We start from the raw sequence: 6,000 nt of genomic DNA, 5'->3' as shown, positions 1-6,000 counted from the left end.
CTGGCCTTTGGATAGTTTAATGAGTCAACACTAAAACAACATTTTTTAGCCCCCATTTTGCAAAATGGGACCTTGATGAGGAGCTCCATCAAAACGTCGGCCATCATTTCCGTCATTTTCTTTCTTCGGTCAATCCCCTCCTTTGCTGCTACCTTAACTCGGTTTGATACTGGCCGCCATACAGAGCATATCGTGTGCTGAAAAATGGCGTTAAACCCCACAACAACAACAACAACAACAGCTCGGTTTGAACATGCGGTGAACAGCGATCCCCAAGTGTGGTTTATTTTTAGCCGTGGTTGTTTCAGTATACTGAGTTTGGTTGATCCACTGGGGCACGCGCAAATTGCATGCTGTGAAACTCAATTACCTGAGTTTTCTGGTCGAAGACAGGACTACAGACAGGAAACTTTTCAACCCCAAATTACAGCTGTATAATCACATTACCGCAAGTTGTTTTAGGAATCTGTCCAGTTTACTGATGGCTTCCTAACATAAGAAAAATCATGTAATGTAAAATATCTTACAAGAACTCACACGAGTTAAAAGCAGTGCTTGGATGTGTGAGATTATAGAGGAATAAAGAAAGGCAAGGCACCATAGGATAAACGTAGTGACTGAAGAAATGTAGCATTCAAGAAAACGTATAGTTTAAATGATAATGGAACAATAACTGTCCTGGAAATGAATATATAGTTTATTGGAACAATCAATGTGCAGTACCAATTAATATGGAAGAATGGAAAGATTTTTGGTCAGAAAAATCGAGACATTATGCATATATCAGATAAAATGTGAGGAGTAAGAACATGAAGCGGATAATATAGCGGTAATAAGGCTATAATAAGGCGATATTATGGCGATAATACAGCGATAATATGGCGATAATATAGCCACTTGAAAATATGATCGACGAGTAAATGTCGTGATTAGTAAATGTAGACGTGTAGAAAATGTTGTGAACTAATAAATGTATTGACTCAAAGTTGTTTAATAGGACGGCAATGTTGTGACTTAAAACTGACTTAAAGACACAAATTAGCTAGCTGAAAGAAAACGTTTGCACACGAAAATTGAAGTAATTACAAAAAATAGACTAGAACATTAGCGGTTCATTCTATTTAAAGGCAATTTTGTAACGGTTTAGAAACATTGTGTCCACAGTTTGGTTTTACCTTTCTAACTTGTAGATCTCTAAACGCGATATACAAGCCAGAGGCAGTTGATCCCCGTTTTCTTTCGGGGTTTCGTCATCACTGAAATATGCACTTTATTTATAACAGTACAGATACCAAATGTTTACGATCAATTCAACGTAAGTGTTGTTTGGATCTTTCCTTTAGAAAATCGGAACCCGATCTCATAAAGATCTTTATTTTAACTCTGTCTGACTTGTGTAAAACGTATTGGTAACTTTATCGAGTCTACAGTTTAGCACGCGTCACATATATTTAAACATTTATTTATTTTCACAAAAAAAGTAGAAACAAAAATGACTTTGGTGGAACATAGTTCCGATTTGTCTGATATATTTTATTGTTTTCATATTGCAACCTAACAAGGAAATGAAGTACATATAGCAACCTAACAAGGAAATGAAGCACATATAGCAATACAACAAGGAAATGAAATCCATTTAGTTTTGAAGAGAACTAATATCTGATACAAATCTTAAATCCATGTAGTTTTTAAGAGAATTAATATCTGATACAAGTCTCAAATCCATGTAGTTTTGAAGAGAACTAATATCTGATATAAATCTCAAATCCATGTAGTTTTGAAGAGAACTAATATCGGATATGTCTCAAATCCATGCAGTTCTGAAGAGAACTAATATCTGATATAAATCTCAAATCCATGTAGTTTTGAAGAGAACTAATATCGGATATGTCTCAAATCCATGCAGTTTTGAAGAGAACTAATATCTGATATAAATCTCAAATCCATGTAGTTTTGAAGAGAACTAATATCTGACATAAATCTCAAATCCAAGTAGTTTTGAAGAGAACTAATATCTGATATAAATCGCAAATCCATGTAGTTTTGAAGAGAACTAATATCTGATACAAATCTCAAATCCATGTAGTTTTGACGAGAACTAATATCTGATACAAATCTCAAATCCATATAGTTTTGAAGAGAACTAATATCGGATATGTCTCAGATCCATGTAGTTTTGAAGAGAACTAATACCTGATATAAGTCTCAAACCCATGTAGTTTTGAAGAGAACTAATATCTGATATATATCTCAAATCCATGTGGTTTTGAAGGGAACTAATATCTGACATATATCTCAAATCTATGTAGTTTTGAAGGGAACTAATATCTGATATATATCTCAAATCCATATAGTTTTGAAGAGAACTAATATCGGATATGTCTCAGATTCATGTAGTTTTGAAGAAAATTAATATCTGATACAAATCTCAAATCCATGTAGTTTTGAAGGGAACTAATATCTGATATAAGTCTCAAATCAATGTAATTTTGAAGAAAACTAATATCTGATACAAATCTCAAATCCATGTAGTTTTGCAGAGAACTAATATCTGATACAAATCTCAAATCCATGTAGTTTTGAAAAGAACTAATATCTGATACAAATCTCAAATCCATGTAGTTTTGAAGAGAACTAATATCTGATATCAATGTAGTTTTGAAGAGAACCAATATCGCATATGTCTCAAATCCATGCAGTTTTGAAGAGAACTAATATTTGATAAAAATCTCAAATCCATGTACTTTTCAAGAGAACTAATATCTAATATAAATCTCAAGTCTATACACATTTGAAGAAACGTAATATCTGATATAAATCTCACATCTATATACGTTTGAAGAGAACTAATATCTGATATAGATCTCAAATCTGTACACTTGTGAAGAGAATTGATGTCTGATGTGAAGCTCAAATCCGTACGCTTTTGAAGAGAATTAATATCTGAGATAGATCTCAAATCCGTTCACTTTTGAAGAGAACTAATACCTGATATAAATCTCAAAGCCATACACTTTTAAAGAGAACTAATATCTGATATAAATCTCAAAGCCATACACTTTTAAAGAGAACTAATATCTGATATAAATCTCAAAGCCATACACTTTTAAAGAGAACTAATATCTGATATAAATCTCAAAGCCATACACTTTTAAAGAGAACTAATACCTGATATAAATCTTAAAGCCATACACTTTTAAAGAGAACTAATATCTGATATCAATCTCAAAGCCATACACTTTTGAGGAAAAATAATATATGATAGTCCTCATAGATTAGTCTGATCATGTGATAAAGTAATTTAAACTAAAAGTTAATTTTAGAAAAGGTTTTTCTATATTTGTCTATCTTTTCATTCTGGTAATAAGTATTTATAAATATGGAAACACACTCTTGTTACCAAGATATCTTTACTTGAACAGACATTTATAAAAGATATGAATACATAGGTCTCACGCCAATATTCAGCATCCGGTTTACGTTTACGTTTACGCGTCAACATGCCCTCGAGTTTCTGTGTCACAATCTTGGTACTCACCCAGTGGCCAAACACAATTGATGCAACGAGGCTATAAAAGCACTCTCGCTTCCGTGTCAGACTCTTTGTATCTACTCACTGACCAAATAGAATCTATTCAAACAGGACGCAAACAAAATATTTTGTATTCTATCCGATAAGTTGTAGATCCATACTGGTCATGTAGTGATAGAGACAAGTATGGCATCAATAACCTTTTTCCCCAAAGCACGTGTCAATACGATATACGACACCAAGCTGAAACCTAATATAACTTAATTAACGGGGAAGTTCGGAATAGTTTGTTCACGTGCAAAAAAAGTGGGATCCAGGGATAGGCGATATATAGTTAACATTTCTAATTAAACATTTATTTATGTATACCTTGCATTTCAAAATCAAAATCCAGTGGAATTGTGCAAGTAGCCTAGTAAGATATCGCGCACGATGAATACTTACCTTTGACCTTGTTTCGTCCTTTTTAAGGGGATAAGCGCGTGCGTGCGCGTATGTGTGATTTGGGTTTTTAACGTAGCTTTAACAATTTTAGTCATATCGATACAATGGCCGCAGTGTGGCAGTTTATAGTGATGTCTAGCACTCTGGCATCATGCCGCTAATACATATAGCATCATGTCCCACCCAGTCACATTATTTTGACACCAGGTTGACAAGTCCTAACACTAACCTCTTAATGCTAAGCGCCAAGCGAGGCAGCACATACACGTGTGGTTTAAGGCGCTGGTGCATGAGAACTAGGAGACAGATTCTACTACTCGCAACACGGGTTCGAATCCTGCTTGGGGCGATTGATAACCCTTTAACGTGTGTGTGTATGTATGTGTGTGTCTGTTTATGACTTAGAATTGTAACGTGCCTTTAACAATTTTTCACTCATATCGTTACGATGTCTGCATTGTGGCAGTTTATACTAATGTTCAGAACTGGGACATTATGCTGCAGACATATAGCATTATGTACCACCTCAAACCAGGCCGATCAGTTCTAAAAGTAACCTCTTAATTCTGAACACACAGTCAGACAGCTGCTAGTAACATTTTTATTAGTCTTTCGTATGACTCGGACGGTGTTCGAACCCGAGATCTTCCGATACCGAGGCGGACTCTCTAACCACTTATGATACCTGAAAGGTCGACACATATATACATACATGCATACATACATACATACATACATACATGCATGCATGCATGCATACATGCATACATAAATACATACATACATACGTAAGTACGTGCGTACGTACGTGCCAGCGTGCGTACACACATACATACATACATACATACACTTAGGACTTGTCACTTAATGTAGCTTCTTCAACACTTAGGACTTGTCACTTAATGTAGCTTCTTCATACATTATTTAGGGCATATTGTGTTTTATATCTGTTTTACACGAATTATAATTTATGTTAAAGTGTGCGAACAGGAATGATGGCATATGGATCATTTAACAAAATTTAGATTTGGCGCACCTTGCATATTTAGAAAGGAAAAAAATATGTGTGTGTGTGTGTGTGTGTGTGTGTGTGTGTGTGTGTGTGTTATTAATTGGCCGTATAATAATTTATTATGCAAAACTGTATCGTCTTCCTCGTATTCAGCTTTAAGAATAAATTAGATACGTACAACTGACACGAACACGGTACTTTGACAGAAGAGGTTCAGGCAGAGATGCCTCAAGAACACGCTATTCAGACACTTTCTGCTTATGAGAATAGAATTTCATTCAGGAAATTGACCGCTCTGGTGGCCTAGTGGTTAGAGCGTTCGAGTCGGATGCGGGAGGCTGCAGGTTAGAACCCCGGACGAGTCATACCAACGACTGATAAAAATAGTACTAACAGCTGTTTCGCTTGACGCTGAGCATTAGGAGGTTCGTGTCAGGATAATGTGACTGCATGGAACATAATGCTACATGTCTGCGTCATGATGCTGGGCATCACCATAAACTGCCACACTGCGGATCTTGTAAAGATATGACTGTAAAAGTGTCAAAGATAAGTTAAGTATCCAAATCACACACACACACACACACACACACACAAGAAATTGGTTTTCTGTTATTTATTTTTCATTCTTGAAATAATTATTCACAAAGATACGTTGTAGATATATTTGCATAGGCAGATATATAGGTTAAAGATTTGTGCACAGATGCTTGCTACATCAGGCGAGATGTTATGCTACATAACGCGAGATGTTATGCTTCATCAGGCGACTGCTACCTCGTGAGCTCATTAGTCAGCATCCGCCTCGAGTTTCGGCACTTTGTGTATGCCTTGCATTCCTACCCAGAAAAACAATATGCATGTGCATGATGTCGAAGGGTTATTTCCACTGTTCAGAAAGTGAGTTCTCGTGAATCGTTTAACTTGGACTATGTTTAAGCTATTTTTTGTAGGATGAACGCCTAGCTGTGTGAGGTAGGGGATAAATGTCTTTACTCTCTACACGAGTTCC

The 6,000-nt window shown here is 35.6% G+C and overlaps 1 protein-coding gene across 2 annotated transcripts in view; it reads left to right on the top strand.

Moving 5' to 3' along the window:
* The first annotated feature begins 5,570 nt into the window (after window positions 1-5,570).
* Window positions 5,571-6,000, top strand: part of LOC149791819 (transient receptor potential cation channel subfamily M member-like 2) — a 104,178-nt gene continuing 103,748 nt past the window's right edge. Inside the window, exon 1 of one of the 2 annotated variants that reach the window (XM_089970327.1) lies at window positions 5,571-5,963. The gene's annotated coding sequence lies outside the window, so the exon portion shown is untranslated. The remainder of the gene's footprint in view (window positions 5,964-6,000) is intronic. The other variant, XM_089970326.1, reaches the window with a different exon arrangement.

Source organism: Sinohyriopsis cumingii, chromosome 9 (genome assembly GCF_028554795.1).
Source record: "Sinohyriopsis cumingii isolate HCF-2022 chromosome 9, ASM2855479v2, whole genome shotgun sequence".
Classification (NCBI taxonomy): Eukaryota; Metazoa; Mollusca; class Bivalvia; order Unionida; family Unionidae; genus Sinohyriopsis; species Sinohyriopsis cumingii.
Note: the sequence above shows the minus strand (reverse complement) of the source record. Positions and strands in the feature narration are given on the sequence as shown.